Genomic DNA, 20,734 nt, shown 5'->3' with positions numbered 1-20,734 from the left:
GACTGTTTCAAGTTCTGATAACCATATGTGGTCATAAGCTTTCCTACCTCTGTACTCAAAGCCACGACATGGTGAGTTCATGCTAAATCAGGCACAGACCTGCAAGAATTACTGATTGATTCATTTGTGTTAGTAACCAGGCATGTACATTCCAACTTATGATATATAATTTTAAAAATCTCTTCCAGGGAAATCAGAGAATATTAGAGTTGTTAGAGTTGAAAAGGACATTTAAAGGTCATCTAGTCCAACACTCTTACAATGAACAGAGGCAACTACAACTATAGAAAGTTGCTCAGAGCTTGGTCCAGCCTGAATTTCAGTGTCTCAAGGAACCTGCACAGATATGCATCCACTGAATGATTCTGGATGCCATAATGTTTTCCATGCAAACACAGTCTTAACCAGATTTTATCCTATTAAAGACAAGATACTAAAATCCAGATCCTGGATTTTCAAAGGTAGAAATCTCCTCACAGATTTTCAAAGGTAGAAGGGCTTCACAGTGGTTCTGTCACAAGATGAATTCTAATACTATTGGTATTTTTCTTCAAATTCCTCTTGGCTGTATATATAGCCTAGTACATGTTTATAACAGGTTGTCGATGAATACCACACTCAAAAATCAATGACTTCGCAATAAATAACAAATGATGCAGCACTAAAAGCCACTAGGTATTTGTTTGTAGATGAAAATATGATAGGTGCTATCATAGAAGGACTACCACCAATGACACTGAGCTGATGGTATCTCAACAGCTTATATAATAATTCCTAGAACCAGGGTGTTCAAAGGTTGCAGTTCCCAACTCTGTGGAGACTGAAAATACATGTTTTGTGTGATAGCATCCAATAGAATTTCTCAGACACAAACCACAGAATAAGATACTTCCAGACATATACCAAGACCTTCAGGCAGGAAGGTAAACAGATAGATGGTAGTCCAGTTCTTATGGCTTATGGCTTCAGGTAGTATGACAGTTTGCAGGTTCAACTGACCAGGAAGGAGTCTGTGTTCGGGCCCAGCTCTAGAAGTGGTATTTTTATATGCATATGTAGAAGTGGAGTGATTGATGGAAATGCATAAACAAGCTCAGACACCAGAAACAAGATAATTTCATTAACTCTGTGCTCTGTGAGCACTTATCTGTCCTGCTCCTCCTTCCAAGATTGTCACAGCAGGACATGTTATTTAAATACTCTCAGTCTTTGGATCATTCTGAGAAGATACGGCACATTTTTGATCCTCCAGACAATTTTACACTCAGCAAATGCTCTCAAACTAGTTGTTATCTTTGGGATTTTCAGTGTACAAAGACCTTCAGCTTTGGAGTTTTTTGTTTTGTGTTTTCAACTTTTAGATTCCTTTGATATATACAGCACTTTCTTTCCTTTGTGCTTCCTCTGCCATAAACCACATACTGCACTCAAATGTTAGAAGAGGCTTTTTTAATGACCTACTGGGAATAAAATGAATAATTTAAAATTTACAATAGTTTTAAATTGGTTTTGCTTATTGTAGGAAGTAAACTGCATTAAAGAAGGGAGATTTGTTCTCTTTCTGCTTGTTTTCAATGAAAAGATACAAAATCCTGTCTCATATTTTCTTTGTGTTAATTGGGGATTTTACTGTTCCTTCCTTTACTTATAGTGATGTACATCAAAGCCCTTAAAATCCAATTTCATTGTGCAGAGTGGATTTGGTCAATTGTACTAGCTCCCTTTCTATTAATAGGCATGTGAAAGGAGGAGTATTATGTATGTAAATTAATAGAGCTAATCAGTTGTCCTCCCATTGTAATACTCATGATAGAATTTGGCAGTACTTCAGTAGGAAGTAGTTTTAGGGCTTCTGTCCAGGATCACGTTTCTGCAACCTACAAACAGAGGAAATTGAAGTTATCTCCACATCCTATTAAAATGTCCAAAATGAATCTGGTCACCTGAATATTATCTCATTAGTGTTTTTGTTTGGAAGGAATCTCAAAGTGGGAATCATAATGACGGTACTAAAGTCGATCAAGCAAGATCTTTTTTTCTTCCTGGAGACTGACACTAAACTCCACAGACAAAACAATCAAAAGTAGGAGCACTTTAGTCTTATTGACATAGTCTACCTAGACTTCAGTATAGCCTTTGATGCTGTCTTCATGGAGAAGCTGGCAGCCTGTGCCTTGGACATATACTCTCTTTGCTTGGTAAAGAACTGGGTAGATGGCCAGGCTCAGAGAGTAGTACTGAATGGAGTTACATCCAGCTGGTGACCAGTCATGAGCTGTGTTCCTCAGGGGTTGGTTTGGGGGTCAGCCTTGTTCAGTATCTTTATTGATGAGGGCACTGAGAGCACTCTCATTAAGTTTGCAGATTACACCAAGTTGGGAGGAAGTGCTCATCTACCTGGGGATAGAAGATGTACAGAGGGATCTGGACAGGCTGGATAGCTTCCCAGAGACCAGTGGGATGAAGTTCAACAAGAGCAAGTGCTGGGTTTTGCACTTTGTCTGCAACAACCCCAGGCAATGCTACAGGCTTGGGGCAGAGTGGCTGGATGACTGGGTAGTGAAAATGGACCTGGGGGTATTAGTCGATGCTAAGCTGATGTGGACAAAAAGGCCAATGGGAGTTTGATTTGCATCAGAAATAGTGTTGCCAGCAGGAGTAGGGAAGTGATCATCTCTCTGTACTCAGCCCTGGTGAGGCTGCAATTTGAGTACTATGTTCAGTTTTGGGCCTCTCACTACAAGAAAGACACTAAGCCCTGGAGTATGTCCAGAAAAGGGCAACGAAGCTGTGAGGGATCTAGAGCTCAAGTCTTATGGGGAACAGCTGAGGGAACTGGGATTATTTAGTCTGCAGAAGAGTAGGCACAGGGGAGGCCTTATTGCTTTCTATGACTACCTGAAGGGAAGTTGTGGTGAGGAAGAGATCAGCCTCTTCTCTCATGTAACTAGCAATAGAATGAAAGGGAAAGCTCTATGGGAGATTCAAGATGGATTCTTTTCTGAGAATTGAACGGTCAGGAGCTGAAACAGGCTGCCCAGGGAAATGGTGGGATCACCATCCTAGTGGTGTTCAAGTATCATTTAGTGTCATTGAGGGTCATGGTTTAGTGGTGGTGATGGGTTGATAGGTGGGTTAGGTGATCTTAAAGATCTGTAAGCTCATATTATTGTCAGACTGCCATGTAGTTCTGTAGGCATGAAACTTCTGGAAAGACACAGATCTGTTGCAAATAACAGAATCTCTCTTCTGCTCATGAACATCAACTTCTACTTATGTTAAATGTGAGATATCTTGTGGACTTCCACAGCTCACACTTCTCAGAAATGCAAACTTACTGTGCACAAATAGGAAGTCACTGTAGGTAGGTATTTGCATTTAAGTAAACATTTCTATTCAAGTTAAATGTGTTTTTCTGCTACCTACACAGTGACAATGTCATTTGAGAAGACCTGTGAAAAACAAGGCAACTCCATAGGGCTGACAAATATGTCCAAGCTGAGGCTCTTTCATCTAAATAGAAGTAGCACTGAAGTGTCCTGATACCAACATGAAAATGAATGAGTGACCCATAAAGGAACTGCACTGTTCTGGGAAGGGAGCTGCAGGCCAGGCAGGATACCTCAGGGTACCTAGTACAGCATTAGCCACCTGTACTTTCACACCCTTTCCTTCATAACAGCAATGCAAACTGCATGGCAGTAATTTCTTCTTTTCTCTATTGACTGCATCTGAAAGTATGGGGTGGAGCTTCAGACGAAGACAGCTACTTAGCAGATGTCTAGATCAAGTCAAGGCAATTCTACCTGCAGTGGCTGCATGCATACAAATGCATTCGTGACATTTTGGGCATTATTTGTGCAGACTATGCTGCTGATCTTACTGGGCTTTGTATGTCTCTCATATCAGATTACAGGAAGGGACTTGGAACTTTACAGATTAAGATGCATATAAAGAAATCTGAACTACATTAAAAACAAAAATCTTTAGAATCTGATTGGTTCAATTCTGTAGACAGAAAAGTAGGGCATAGTTATCAGCAGTTGCTTGTCTGACAGTGTATGGCTTGATAGCGGCCACAGAACAGTGACCTGAACAGGTACTTAAGTTTCAATTTCTGAATTAGTAGAAGATCAGAACTCACATGACTTTTAAAATGAGGGAGATCAGCTACAGGAGCCAAGTTATATTTCAATTTATATGTTCAATGGAAGGTTGAATTTTGAGTCATCCTCCAGAACTGACCCTGCCTCCTACTAAGGTTAATCATGCAAGAAAGTAAAAAAGCAAAGAATAGAAGTTGTTCTGGCAGTTACAGGGCAACTGTTGTGGTTTAACCTGGCAGACAGCACAGCTATTCACTCACTCACCCCACAATCACAGAATCACACAGAATCACAGAATGACTAGGGTTGGAAGGGACCTCAAGGATGATGAAGCTCCAACCCCCCTGCATGGCAAGGCCACCAAACTTCCATGTTACTAGATCAGGTTGCCCAGGGCCCCATCCAACCTGGCCTTGAACAGCTCCAGGGATGGGGCATCCACAATGTCCTGGGCAGCCTGTTCCAGGACCTCACCACTCACCCCACAATGAGTTGGGAGAGAGAAATGAAAAAAAGGCAGAACTCTTGGGTTGAGATAAAAACAGTTTAATAAGACAGAAAATGAAGGGAAAATAATAATACTAAACATAATGATAAAAGAATATTTTAAAAAATAGTGATGTACAATGGAACTGATCACCATCCACTGACTGAATGATGCCCAGGCTCTCCCTGACCAGCAACTGCTCCCATGACCAGCATCCCCAAGTTATACTGCATAATAATATTGCCATATGAGTATGGAATCTCCCTTTGGCCAGTTTGGATCAGCTGTCCTGGTTCTGTCCCCTCCAAGCACCTTATGTGCCCTCAGCCTCCATGCTAGCATGGAAATATTAGAAGCCAAAAATTCTTTCACTTTGTGTAAGCATTACTCAGCAACAACTAAAACATTAGTGTGTCATCAACATCATTCTAATCCAAATTCAAAACAGGGCACTGTACCAGCTACTCAAAAGAAAACTAACTCTATCCTAGCAGAAACCAGGACTGTAATTCAAAGCTGTATCACACTGCTGATAATCTGCTTCTTATCTTCTATTGACATGCAACGAAAGTGAAAGATTGTCATTTGTATTCAGTCAGCAAGAATTACACAAATAGTGAAATGGGGACAAAAGGTTCTGCTCTCTTTATAAGCACACAGAGTGCTTTCTCCCATACAATTAGACACAAAAGTTCTTCAGTGACTCATAATTCCTCCATTTCAATTCAGAGCAGAGCTGAATGCTAGTCAGATTCACTGGGGGGCTGAGTATGCTCAACATATGTTACCAAGGCGCATGTGCTCAGCCAGTCTAACATAATCATGGGTTTTGTTGGCTTGCTGAAATGCCTTGCTGTTTTCTAACTTCAACTTCAGAGGCAGGTAACCTTCATCAGCTAATCAGACTGGAAATATTCACAAAAATACACAAAATCTATAAGGTAAGGCTAATTATTTTCTTATTCAAAGTAAATAAATAAATTGCTCTCCATTGCATTCTTCATTTTCTTTAGTTTCAAAAAAGTTTTATTTAACTATTTTACACTCATGGCCAACACTTGAAAAACAGGTCTCTTATTTCATGTCTCCTTAACAAAATATAAAATTAAATAAACCAGAAATGCATAACAACGTTATGCAGAAAAATATGCTCTGGAGCTAAGAGAAATTCCTATGAGCAGTTAAAAGCACTGGAATAGGTTTTCTGACAAAGACTAAATACTAATTAGAATTTTATCATAAGAAAAAAACTTAAATAATGATGATTATAATAATAACCTCAAGAAAGAAAACATTACTGAAGCGGAGAAGTAAAATGAAAATAAGAAAATACAAAAAACATAAATTTGCTCAGAACAGCACCCAAGGACCTTAATTTATTTGCTGATATCCAGGAGGAGCAACAGCACGCTGAAAAATAAAAAATACATTCAGTAATGCTTATGGGGATTCTGATCAGTGACAGCAGCAACTGAGTTAACACATAATTACAAAGATAATATTTATTGAACCCAGTCAAGCCTGATAACCAATTGGGATTCCATTCAGGTCATCAAGTCAGTTTTTAGGATCCTCTACACTCAATTTCCCATTCTTGTTACTGTGGTTGATTTTATTGAAGTTAAACTACTGTAAAACTAGGCTCATGCAGAGTAACTCAGGCCTCAGTATCACTGTTCCTCCCTCTGATAATTGTTTCCATAATTGTTCCTGTCATTGTAGTAGATGATCTGCAAAGATGGGAAGAAAAAAAAAAAAAAGAAGAAAAGAAAAAAAGAGAAAAAAAAAAGGTTGTGTCCTTTCCTGCTACTTTATAAGGCATGATGATAGCTTCATAAAATTTTATTGTATTACTATACCAAGACTATACTGCCATTCCTATACTTTATTACTACAGCAAGAGCTGGAAGTTGAACTCAGACAAACTCAACACTGAAATAAGATGCAATTTGCTAGTACCGAAGGCAGAGAAGCTGTAATGATTTGTTGGGAGGGCTAAAGGAATAGAAGGGAAAATAAAAGGGAAAAGTTCCCCAGTAGAGTCAGCTTGAAAAGAAGAAAACAAATCTGAAAGCTTATGAAAATGATGTAGCCCAGTGCAAAACATTCTACCCTGTGTGGGAGCCACATTCCCAGTTAACCTTTAATAAGGATACAGGTCCCTGATGTTCTCTGAATCTGCTCGTCCCTGTTCCACCTGCCAATATTATTCTGAAAGCTTAGTAAATGTAAAAGCAATCAGTTCTTAAAGTCTATATCGTTCCTTCTTTTGCACAATAAACAGCATTTTTGATGTAGGCAAAAAGAGAAAGAACAAAAAACACCTTTCATCTTCATCCATAAAAGCCACATTATAACTTCTTTTTCATGTATTTTTTCTTTTTTCTCCTATGCAGTCCCTGGAGAATCAGCACAGAGTTTATTTTTTATAAACCCATCTCAACACAGACTTGAAAATGTCACTGTTGAACAATGAATTATCCCACATGTACCGAGAGGACTGTGGTCATCAGTAGTTCATTCTTTCCACACTTGATGATCTGAGCCACTGATAAAAAAAGAAAGTCAGTGGAGAAAACAATTATACAGCAAATAAATTTGACTAGTATTAAGAATTTAACATGCTGACTGGCACAATCAACTGACTAAAGCAACGTATCAAACATGAAATGGTCTACTACACAGTTCACTCAGACTTCATTACCCTGTCAGTAGCCAACATTTGCAAAAAGACCAAGTTACTTATAGATAACAGTATAATAGATTTGTTAAACGGAACACTTCTTTCAAGTTAAATGTAGAACATTCAGTCCATTTTAGAAAGATAGACATATCAGAGTTCTTTCTTGCATTTCCAGTTAAACATTAACTGCTACCAGCTTAAATAATTGCTTACTTAAGAAAATATTATAAATATAAATGTGTGTTTTAACTATATAATTGCAAACTTCTGTAGAAATTGCTAAAGAACTCAAGTAGCATTTTTAAAATTAAAAGACATATACTTTTCCCCTACACAATTCACATGCTTAAACACAGACAAAACTATTAAAACAGTCAAAGTGACTGACAGCTTTGCAGTTCAAAACTGAAACAAACCAAACAATACTTACTGTAGAGTTTTATTTTCCAGAAAACACTGGGGAACTAAGAAACTCTATTAATTAGTAACATTCACAGTGTCTTATCAGTTGATGTGAAAGGGTTCTGTATATAAGGACATACCAAACTTCCCTTTTAACAGACAGGGAAACTGAGGCAAAATATTTTCTGAAAGAGTGTCCTGGTCAATAAGCAACAAATCCTTCAACTTCAGCTCAGGAAATGTCTGTAGATAATCATAGACACATAGAATCACTTAGGTTGGAAGAGGCCTTAAAGATCATCATGTCCAATTACAACCTAACCATGCTACCCTAACTAGCAACCCTCCACTAAATCATGTCCCTGCACCACATCCAAATGGTTTTTAAACACATACAGGGATGGTGACTCAACCATCTCCCTGGGGAGCCTATTCCAGTGCTTAACAAGGCTTTCTGTAAAGAGATTTTTCCTGATATCCAACCCAAACTTACCCTGGCACAACTTGAAGCCATTTCCCCTCGTGCTGTCACCTGTCACCACTGAGAAGAGACCAACCCTGCTCTCGCTGTAAGAACCTTTCAGATATTGGAAGAGTCCTCTCAGCCTCTTTTTCCTTCATTCTCTCCTCATAGGGTATATTCTCCAAGCCCTTCACAAGCCTTGCTGAATTTCTTTAGATCTGCTCCATCTCCTCTATGTCTTTCTGTACCAAAGTGCCCAAAACTGAACACAGTACTTGAGGTGAGGCCTCACCAATACCAAGTACAGGGGCAGGATAACTTCCCTAGTCCTGCTCACCACACCATTCCTGATACAAGTCAGGATGCCATTGGCCTTCTTGGCCAACTGGGCACTGCTGGCTTAAATTCAGCCAACGTTCCATCAGTACACCAAGGTCCCTTCCCATCAGGCAGCTTTCCAGCCACTTTTCCCCAAGCCTGTTGGGTTGCCTGGTGTTGTTGTGACCAAAATGCAGGATCTGACACTTGGCCCTACTGAAAATCATACAGTGTGCCTTGGCCAATTAACCACTATATCCAGGTTCCTCTGTAGTACCATTCTCCTCTCAGGCAGATCAACACTCCCTCCCAACTTAGTGTCATCTGCAGACTTACTGAGTCTCAATCCCCTCATCAAGATCATTGTTAAAGATGTTAAAAAGAAGTAGCCCCAGTGCTGAGCCCTGGAGGACACCACTTGTGGCCAGCCACCAATTGGATTTAACTCCATTGACCACAACTCTTTGGGTCCAGCCAGTGTTTAACCCAGCAGAGTGTACGCCCATCCAAACCATGGGCAGACAGCTTCTCCAGGAGGATGTTGTGGGGGACAGTGTCAAAGGCTTTACTGAAGTCCAGGTAGACCACATTGACAGCCTTACTAAGATCCACTAAGCAGGTCACCTTGTCATAGAATGAAATAGATTTGTCAGACAGGATCTACCATTTGTAAACCCATGCTAACTGGGCCTGATCCCCTGGTTGATCTAAGTAGTCCATGATGGCTGTCAAGTTTATACGTTCCATAACCTTCCTGGGCATAAAGCAAGTTGACCAGCTGAGGCTTTATAATACAGACAGCTCTTAGAAAAAAAGCATCAAATTTGCACATGAAAATGACTGTATGGCAGAGAAAGTACAATAGGAGATGAACTTAGCTCCACTGGGGTCTCTTTCCTCCACATCAAATTAGATGTGAAAACAAAGTTGGACTTGATGAGTAAATATGATTAGAACCACGGCAGTTTTAGGATCAAAATTAGAAAGAACAAACTATGTACAAAATCTCTAAGAATACATTTTCAGTTTAAGGATAAAACAAGAAACAGTTAATTCAATAGATACTGCACAATGAATTTATCAACACAAGGGAAAAACATCTGATGCCTTTCTTGTAGCAGTCTTACATTTAAGAGGTTAAATGTGGTCAGACACTGAACACAAACAGACACAAAGAGATAAGAACTCATACTTCAATGAAGGTAGAATAAGTTTAATATTTCTTGAAACACAGATGCTTTCAAAGGTGGTGGACACAATGAGCACCTTACTTCAGTACTTAAAAAACTGTTGTCTTCAGGAGAGCCACTTTGAGATCTGATAGAAAATGTACAAAGTTCTGTAGGACTGAAAATAAAAAAGAAAAATGGAGTGACCATCTTTAAAGTAAGAGAAAAGGAGGAATGAGGGAACTTTAAGTCACAGGAAAGTACCGTCATAAATAAACAGTTTGTAAATACCTAGATGAGAACAGGGAGACAAATTGCAGTCAACATGACTTTCTCAAGAATTAATCATGTCAAATAAATTGAATTTTCTTCTCTGGCAGGGTAAAAGGCTTTACAAAGTGGGGAAAAAGCAACAGATAATCTATATCTTGATTCTAGTCCAGCTTTTACTTTGCTTGATATGGTGTTCTCAGAAGGAAGGTTAGAAAAGGCCTGTAGCTTGGGTATAGAGGTATCTGGAAAGTCATATTTAAAGAGCAGATATCAATGACTTGCCTTCAAAAAGGAATGATGCATCAGGTGATGTACCCAAGCAGTTTGTCTTTGGCTTAGTATTCTTACATGTCTGATTGAAGGAATACAGATTGTGTTTATCAAGTACACATGATATTAAGCTGGAAAAACATTGGAAGGCAGGATTAAAATTTCAATGGGACAAATTGTTTGGAGATGACAAAGAAAAAGAAAAAATCCCTAATGTGATTTAATAAGAACACTGTAATAACAATTAGAGGACATAATTACAAACAACCAAATAAAAACAGATTACAGAAAAGATGACTTAGGCAACTGGGACCCAGGAAAAGTTTTGGGGTGTTGGTGGATCAATATAAGAATAGTAGAGTGAAATATATTCTCACAAATACTATACGTGACTTAACCCTTTCACTTCATCACTACTGAAAATATAGACTCATAGAATCATTAAGGTTTGAAAAGACAATTAATAACATCTAGTCCAGTCACTAAATGAAGTATTCTGTTCAGTTATGAATATTGAAGTCAGATTATAGAATGCCAAGATGAAACATAGACCCATTAATGGTCTAGAAATCATAATCTGTAAGAAAATACTGACAGAATAGAATTAGTTAGAAAATTCTAATAGGTGAAATCATAGAATCATACAATCACAGAGTCACAGAATGGCTTGGGTTGGAGAGGACCTCAAAGATCATCTCATACCAAACTCCTTGCTGCAGGCAGAGTTGCCAGCCACTAAATCAGACACTACATTAGGCTGCCCAAGGTCCCATCCAACCTGGCCTTGAACATCTCCAGGGATGAGGAGTGAGAGTACAGTCATTCAGGACACAATAAGTTAGGGAGGGTTATGGAGCACTGCATCTGATGTCCTGGAAGCTTTTGGAACACCAACATCATGGAATTTATTGAGGTTAAACTGCACTTGCATCTTACTTACATAGAAACTTTTGAGAATCTGGTTTGGGATGTAAAAATCTGAGTTTCTCCTCTTCATCAGTTAAGGCAAATATTTTCTTCTGAATATGACCACCAGTGATGACAAAAGAAAAGCTTTGGAGTACCAGAGCAGATGGTTGTTTATTTTGCTTCCCAAAGAGCATTGGTGTACCCTTGAAAATACATGCTTGTTAAGCCTCAAAATGTTGTGCTTGTTTTTGCAACATTGCAAATTCCTTCAGAATTACCCTGCTGTTTTTCACTTTGATGAACTTGCTTCTGATAAGAAAAGACGTTTTGACCATAAAGGCAGGATTTGCATGTGAAGTCTCCCTTCCTGTGTTTAGGCTCCACTAGCAGGAGGCTGGTGGCTCCTCAGACCTTTGGCATTTCAAACCATTGAAAAATCTACAATCCAGATGTCTGGATCTGACTTTACTCAAATATTTCTCCCATTATTTGCTCCCACTCGAGTCTCTGCCTCTAAAACAAGAACCTTACTGTTCTGCTGTCATTGTACCTTGATTTAATCTGGCACAGTATGACTGAAGTTTTATGCCTATCTATTTTCAGTTCTCTACATAATTTCTGAGCCTATTTGCAGGAGCAGAAGACTTTAAATTTAAAAGCTCTTCATTTGTGGGGTGTCCTCGACTGCTCTGCCTGCACAAAGAAGCTGAGTGCCTCAAGCTCCAAGGGAGAGCCAAAAGTAATCAACCACACAGAGATATTTTTATTATCCTTTTTGAATGTCAGTGTCGGAGTATCACATGGCACAGACGTAGATCTAAAAATAAATATTCTTGACTTCAAACCTCTCCCATTGAAAACTGTATATGGTTTGTTTTTGGGGATTCTTTTCCCATGCCTTCTCAAAGTAGATATGAATTGTGAGACTCAGCATCAGGAACAGGGATTGTGCCAAATTTCCCATGCTTGAGCATATGCTTACCCTGAGAAGAAATACCATGTAGTGCTGCACTCCTTCAGTTTGACTTGATTGCATTCCTTTGCTGTACATGAAAGGTCTGTATAACCAAGAAGGCTGGTGAAAGTCAGACTAACTGATGATACAAGCAACCTTGTCTGTCCACAGATTTGTTGTCCACAGAAATTCTGGCCACATCTCTGGAATCATTCCAGGATGAGTGGGGCCTTGGGCAGCCTGATCCAGTGGTTGGCAGTCCTGTGCATGGCAGGAAGGTTGGAACTAGATGATCTTTAAGGCCATTCTGTGATCCTTTAAGCCATTCCGTGATTCTGTGTTACTTACACATTTTGAAACACCACCCTCAGTCTCAAGCCCTGGAATTTATGTTAACTTCATGTGTTGGCTTCGCATTGATAAACAGCTAAACACCACTGTTCTTCCTTCTCACACCCTATCAACAGGGCAAAGTGGGAAAACATGATGAAAAGAACACTCATGGGTTGAGATAAGGGCATGGAATTTACTTATCAGTTACCAGAATCACAGAATGGCCTGGGTTGGAAGTGACCCCAAGGATCGTGAAGCTCCAACCCCCCTGCCTTGCAGGGCCACCAAACTTCCACCTTCCATCATGGGCTAAACTGACTGTACCTTGTTAAATTAATGTAATTTGTTGCCTATTGCTAGCAGAGCATTAAGAATCAAAAGCAAATTACAAACACCTACTCAACACCCCACCTCCTCTCCCAGGAGCAGGGCAAGGGAATTGGCAATGGGGGCTGTGGTCAGCCCATAACCCTTGATCTCTGCCACTCCTCCATGGTCAGTCTCTGCTTGGTGTGGATCTCTCCCACGAGAAGGAAAGTTCGGTAAAACCTTCATGTGGGGTTCACCATATCACTATAGGCAAATAAAAGTGATTTGATTATTTGGATTCAGAAAATGCTTTTTTCCTTTTTTTTTTTTTTTTTTTTTTTGGCTATGAGGTAGACAGAAGACAAAAAAAGTGACCATGTTGTTTGGAAGTACCATGCAAATCACTTCTTTTTTTGCTGAGAGCTTTTTGAGGGACAAGGATGAAGAAGTATGGACTACTTAAAGATATGCAGGACAGAATTAGAGTCTGATTTCTCGGTATATTCAAACTTCTATTATAGGAAAGAGGAAACAATCAATATGCAAAGCAAAGAATTTATTGTTACTATAATGGAAATCTTAACAGGCTAGTGTAAGAGTTAGTTTTACTACAAATCTAATTATTACAGGGGAAAAAATAAGAAAAGGAAAATAAACTGAAATTAACTGAAGAATACCACCATACAAAAAAGGTGGTAGATAATAATAAAATGCTTCAGACTGTTAAATATACTGTCTTTGTCTTTCACCCTTTTTCTGGGTATTATTCATTTTTTCAATGCTGTCTAGGCCCTTGAGTCCATGGTTCCATCTGGTTGGGTCAGGGCGTGAGGTAGGCAGAACTCTACAAGCTGAAGGTACTTCTCTGGAAGGAGTATAGTGGTGATGGTGATGGATTCTTTTCCTCCTCGGGGTTTGCTTGGAGTAGTTTTATGTTTTCTAACAAACTTAAACATCTTCCTCTTTTTTCACTGTTTTGCATGTTCACATTACATGTAAATTTAATAGGCACGTGCTGTTTTATGGATTCTCCCTGTGTTAGTTTTAATCCAGTTTGGTCCCAGTCCTGATCAAAATTTCTGGTCTGACCTGTTTACAGGCTTAGCATTTCTGGTAGTATTCTTCTACAGCACATCCTGTGTCTCCAGCTTTCCCAGGATTCTGCTGTCATACAGAGTTCAGATTTATACCATGTTAGAATCAGAATTATGTAATTTCACTCAGAATAACTGCTATTGTAGGTTTTGTATTCATGCTACACTTTATATAACAGCTATATATACTACAAAGATAAACAAAAGTAAAACAAATTTGCAATAGGCACCAGCTTTGAAGAAAAATTGCTGCAGGCAGGTCAAGGTAAGTTCAGACAGATGAAGCCTGACAAGCCACAGCCCCACAGTTTTGCAAGCTCAGTGCAAACCCTGAGACAAATTCCTAGCAATGGCAACATCCTATTACTTGTCTGCACAACTACGTTCTCTAAATGTGTTGTTCTATAAAAAAAGGCTCGCTTACTCTTCGATCCAACTTGATGACAGGCTATATGATTTCTATTAATTATATTAGAAAGATTCTTCTTTTCATTTAATATTTGGTACATAAATATAACATTTTCTAAATGCATCACTTGTTCTCACACTTAAGCATTGGGTGTTCCTTCCAAATGAGATAAATTATAATTTCCCCACTGTTGAGAATACACAATGAGTTTTGTTCATCTGTTCTAGTACGAACTGACAGTAATGCACTTGGAATTTTCTGCACAACCTACAGAACAAGCCTTAGTATGTTAATATGTTAATAAATATTGTAAATTAACAATATTTAGTAAGGACATCTTTTCTGGCAATGCAAAGGAAAAGAGGGATAAATTTTGGGAAACCAGTGGCAGCATTAACACACTGACCACCAAACGTTATCTGTAGTGTAGTTACTCATGGGTAGTAATCCCTTGCGGCAAGAACAGACATGCTTAAAAGCAGAGCCATATTTCAGGTAGGCTGAGTTCCTCATCTTTACAGTATTTCCAACATTCCCATATCTCTAGGGTAAGTAAAATCAGCTCCAACCCAAAAGCATCATGGGCCCACTAGTTATCTACTGGCTGAATTTGGACTATAGGACTCCTTCATTTTGTTTGATACTTTTCTCCAGAAATAAGTAGCTGAGCACTCAGGAGATCCTATCAGTGTCTGTTGTCAACCTGGACAGTGTCATGGACTGTGGAGATCCCAGAAGACAGTTCCCAACAAACTTTTATATTTTTTATAATATTGAGTTTGCAGGGTTTGTTTAAAAATACATATGCATATGAAAGCATTGTTACCAAGTCTTCCTTGCTCACCTACACCAATATCTTCACTATTATCTTAAATTTGCAGTATCCGTTTTGGACTGGACATTAACAAATAACTAAAAGAATGCTGATGAGTGCAGTTAAAAGGTCTGCATGCTTGTCAGAAGTTGTTACGCCTTCCTCATAGTATCCCTCACAATTATAGAGCAACAGATAACTCAAAAGTAAGTGGGAAGAATAACTAGATTATATTAAGTCACCCTCTTACTGGTGGATTTGTTCTCTGGCATGTGAAATCTGATTCTAGGGGTGGGGGGGGGGAGGGGGAGTTTGATGTGTTTTTTTGGTTGGTAGGTTGGTTTTTTTTGTCATTGTCCCAATACCTGAAGGAATAAAATACTTGATTTTGTCTATTGTTCCTCCTGAGAGATGCCTATTATAAAAGGTAAATCATCTGTCATATTAACTCTTCTATTTCCTTTTGCCTACATAACTCTGTATGTTTTATCTCATGTTCCTTAATATACCCCTCACTCTCCCATGCCATATTAATAAAGCAGTTAATGGAAAATGAATTTATTGCTAAAATTTTCTAACAGAAGGCCAATATTCTTTTAATCATTGCTCACAACAGAATGACTTTTCTGGTCACTTTTGTAATTTGCACGTGTTCATCACTCAATTAACTTGTATAAAAACTATTCTTGTTTTGGTAGTGTCAACTTTTTTGTCCACAGTAACAGTGAGGAATGTAGTCATGAACTTTAATCTTCACTTTGAAGTCATATTTTCCAGACACTTAATCACTGCTACTATCTCTATTCTTCGAATGCCTGTAAATGATCTGTATTTTTCTGGTGATGCAGCACTCAGAATTGACTGTAACTTTCCAGCTGTAACCTAAATGAATTCAAGGGAAAGACTGTCCCCAAGTAATGAAAGAACAGAATTAGCTCATCCACCTCAATGCATTATATCATTATTCCTTCATTAGATAAAGTGTTATCATAGAATTGTTTGAGTTGGAAAGGACTTAAAAGGTCATATATTCCAGTTCTCCTACAATGAACAGGGACATCTATATAAAGATCAGAGCCCAGTCCAGCCTAACCATGAATGTCTCTGGAATCCATACAGAAATTGCTAACTCCAGTTGCCCTGCTTTGGGATTGTGTCCAGAATGGTGTCTACAGTCAAGGAAACTGACTTCCAGCTGCCAAGCACCACCAGATTCTGGGGCCCTACTCAAAGCATAGAGAGAAATTTTCATGCAACAAAAAAGTAGTGAGTGCTCATAATATAGAAACACAGAATAGTTGCTTATGGAAAGCAACCGTGGTGTCTTCACACTTAATCTAGGGGGTGAACTAGATAGCCTCCTAGCTCCTGCTTAAATAGGGCCATCCAGAGCAGGTTGCTCACAACTCTGTCCAGTCAGATTTTGTCTGTCTTTAAGGACAAGGAATCTGCAACCTCTCTGGGCAGCTTCTCTTTATTCAGTTACCCACACAGTCATTTTTGTTTGTTTGTTTAAATATGTCTGCCTGAACTTTTCCAAATCTACATCAACCAGCAAACTCCTGTTTTGATGTGCTTCACTATATCACCATCTCAGCATTTAACATTGCTGCCTTCTGATATTCATTCTGTCCTGAAAAAACAACTACTTTAACTCATGCAAGAGAATGTCTTCTTAGACATTCATGTTCTCATTTCAAAGCCTTCCTAATGTGTCTTCTGATTAAACTGTCAACAAGCTGGAATTTGTTTCTTGTTTTAGTATATGGGCTCTAGAGAAATATGACTGTTGTTGTTCAGCAAGACATTTTGGTATGGACTATCAAACATTACTTGCAAAAAAAAAAAAAGAAGTTTCTGCATCAAAGTACTCAAAAGAAAAAACTAGCTGTATATGACAGCTGTAATGCTGGGGATTTATCAGAAGTGTGCCCAGCTGCTGGAATTCGGCTATCTTGCAAGAGGAATTGCATCTGTCGCTGAATTTTTTAAGAATCACCCTATGAGAACAGTTGCTACAGCAGTGATTTGAGATCAGATGAGAAATGCCTTAATGTATTCATCTTTCTTAAAGGAGTGCAGAACTGTGGGTAGCTATTCCTGAGATCAACAATTATAGTCTATATCTGTCTATGTATGGAGAAAAAAAAAAAATTGCAAACCACATTGCACAGAACAAAAAATGTAGGAAAAGAAATTTTTGAGCTGAAACACGTGAGAACACATGGCTAGAAAGTGAGTCAAAATCATGAGGAAGTCAAACTATTGTTTTGTGGAACAAAAAAAAAAAAAAAGAAAAAAAGAAAGAAAAAGAGAAGTCTGATGGATTTTAAGGTCTTAAAGCTTTATAAAATTTTTTTGTCCTTACTGGCAATCTCCTGACATCAGTACAAATGCACTGGGCCTTATTTCTTTAAGTCAATGAAGCACCACAACTCACAAAAGATAATTCGGTTGCAATATTTATAATGCATTCATGTGGAAGTAGGAACAAAGGAACATGAATTTGAGTGATTGAAAAGCTGGATAATTAAATAACTTTATATAATTTTATAATTATTATAATTATAATATTATATTATGTATTATAATTATAATATATAATTACAATATATAATATATTGTGATTATAATATATAATTATATATAATTAATATATATAATATAATTATATATATTATAATTATAATACGTAATGTAATATAATTATAATCATAACATATAATTTTATAATTATTTATTTATAATTTTACAATTGCTTGTATTATATAACAACATGTAAAGGCATTTATGCTAGCTTCAGCTTGCAGTAGGGGTATCTGAATGAGCACCTCCTTTGTTCCATTTAAAATCTATAAATTCAAAACCTGATTATTCTCAGAAGGAACTAATTTACCCATACTTTGATCAGGAATGTATGGATGTATCAGACAACAGATAAGTAAATACACCATGTTAGCAGTCCTGATCTTTAACAGATAGAACACCAAAAGCCAGTTTTTCTTTGGTTGCTGGTTTTCTTGCATGCTTTACACATCATCTGTTTCTTATGTTATCTGCAGTGGGCTAACTCCCCAAGCTCTAACTCAGTTTTTACTGCCTTGGAAACCTGCCTAGAATATGCTCATTTCAGTAATAGCAAGAATCTGTATTTCTGTTGAGGATCTGAGTGTATAGCTAAAGATAAGTAAGTGTTGTTTCTGCCAGGACCAAAAACAAGCACATTTCAATAATGGAGACATGGAGACATGGAGACAAAAAGCAAAAGCACCTTGAAGGCCTGGATGTAAAAAGTAATTTTCCATTTGTTTTAAATCTGCTTAAGTTTAATTTGACTTGGATGATGAGCTCAGCAACAAGAACACTAAAAATCCAAATAAATTGGTTTAGCAAATGCAGTCACAAGCTATGTGCTCCTAACTGCCCTGATCCTGGATGCTGACTTTGGAAAGGCATACTAAGGCTGATATAGAACTCTTGATATGCATGCTATTTTGCAGTGAAGTAGACTAATTATGCAGCTCAACTTGTCTGATAGCAAATCCTGTGAACTGTGTTCAATGATGCAATCCAAACAATCATTTACTTTGCAAAGCGAATATACAGTCTTAAACTATAACATTTTTCAAGACTGCAGTATTTTTGAGAGATGTCGTGAACTGCCATGTAATAAATTTGCATGGTCTACTACTTCTTTAGTAATATTTAGAAATATCCAGACATTTTGCCATCAAAATCTCTCTGTGTGAAATTCTTTTCCCTGTATTTTTGATACTCAAATACTAATGGTTTAGTACATAAACAATACATTGATTGACTTCAAGGGTGCAAATACTTAATCACTCCTTTGTAATAGATCCTGCTCAATAGAGCTGATAAAATCAGTCAATTACCATGATTAATTAGTCCTTTTTTGTTGGCCAATTATCCCTGAACATATTTTTATTTCTTATTTCATTAGTTTAATTGCTGTTCACAAATAGTTCCCTGGCTTTACACTTTTTACTGTGGGCAAAACTGACAGCTATCCAGCACAAGACCTGATCACTGGTCAAATTCCAGGAAAGCCAGCAATCTCATGGAGCACAGCCAGACATCAAATCACACAGGTTTGTTGTTTTCTTTCTGTATTTTTTTCTGCTCTACATCATTTATTTATAGTTCCCAGTAAAGGATAACAAGTGTAAAATGTACTTAGCATTCCATGTTATTAATGACCAAATTCATGTACTAACATGAGTACACAGAACAATGGCATCTATTCCACAAATAGACAAATAAATGCACATTTGCAGTTATTTTTCTGAGCAGAGAGAAGAAATGTCATCAGTAAACACAAACAAAGGCAGAATACATTCAGAATTGAAATTAATTATATATATCACTACCAAGTATTCACGTCTGTGATTAAAATTATCTGCAACAATATAATTAATTATTTGACAGTGGAAGCATGCACTCTGCAGATTCATCAATAAAACAATTACCATTGTATTTTGCCCAAAATTAATAGACTTTTTTTTCAGTATACTTCACATTTTTGAAAGTCTGGAATTGAATTATTAATAATATTATTAATAAAATATCTTGACTATTTTAATACTATTAATAAAACATGTGATGGATTTATTAATATGGTTTTAAAGAGTCCACACACATCCACTAAAAATCACCAGTGATAATGCAAGATTCTGTTACATTCTGTTTGGATGTAATAGACAATCACTTTTCCAAGTACGTTGTAATTCAGAAATTTCAATTGAATTTTCAATAGAATTAATTATTTACATGCTATTTGAAATTACATGGCAGGTAGCAATATATTAAAAGTTCCTTGGTCAGTGAAATATCATGGCTGATTTTTCATGGTGACCAAGTACTTTCAATTCCATGATATTTCCTTCTACTATTTTCTAATGAATCTAACATGCCACCGCATCTGTAATAGCGTTACACCCATTTCTATTATCTGGATGGAACTAAGAGGACCTTGAAACTTTATCCTTAACTCCATAATAATTTAAAATTCTCCTAAGAGAGATGATTCAGTCCCCTAATCATCTTTATGGCTCTCTGCTGGGCTCTGTCTTAAAGTTCCCTGTACTTCTCAACTGGGAAACCCAAAACCGGACACATTACTCCAGATACAACCTCACCAGAGCAGAGTAGAGGGGGAGAACCACCTCCCTCATCCTGCTGACCACACTCAGGTGACCAGGACACCATTGGCCTTCTTGGTCTCAGGGGCACACTGCTGGCTCATGGCCAGCCTGTTGTCCACCATAACACCCATTTCCTTCTCCACAAGGCTCCTTTCCAGTTAATCAGCCCCTAGCCTGTACTGGTGCACGTGGTTACTGCTTCTCAAGTGTAGCAAGCATAGGAGCACTTGACTTTGTTAACCTCACTGTGTTCCTCTTCACCCAGCTTTCCATCTTGTCCAGGTTGATAACTAGCGAGTAGGTGTATGTTCTTCCCAGGACTGAAAAGATTCACTAGCTAAGGTTTAGAAACAAGGATTCTAAAATTGATATATATTTTAAGGAAGGTATCTGAAGTCAAAGGCCATTCATAGGTAGATAGTTATGTAACTGAGAATTCTACATCTGTAGTATTAAGCTAATATCTTAGGTTACACTCCAAACTCCTCTACTGTCCCTACTGTTAAAACTGACTCCTTGCTTGGAGTCACAATTTTTATCATGTCATCCAACCCAGACATAAATTCTGCAGTAAACTC

At 37.9% G+C, this 20,734-nt stretch overlaps 1 long non-coding RNA gene across 1 annotated transcript; it reads left to right on the top strand.

Annotated features, from left to right (window-relative positions):
- The first annotated feature begins 5,353 nt into the window (after positions 1-5,353).
- On the top strand, positions 5,354-19,095 carry LOC107308497 (uncharacterized). Its single transcript, XR_014942336.1, has 3 exons — positions 5,354-5,534; positions 15,062-15,200; positions 18,956-19,095. It is a non-coding gene; the product is annotated as an uncharacterized LOC107308497 (long non-coding RNA).
- The last annotated feature ends 1,639 nt before the right edge of the window (positions 19,096-20,734 follow it).

The sequence above is a fragment of the Coturnix japonica genome, chromosome 1 (genome assembly GCF_054131305.1).
Source record: "Coturnix japonica strain WE chromosome 1, WE-NBRP24, whole genome shotgun sequence".
In the NCBI taxonomy this organism is placed as follows: domain Eukaryota; kingdom Metazoa; phylum Chordata; class Aves; order Galliformes; family Phasianidae; genus Coturnix; species Coturnix japonica.
The sequence above is the reverse complement of the archived record's forward strand: the minus strand, read 5'-3'. Positions and strand labels throughout refer to the sequence as shown.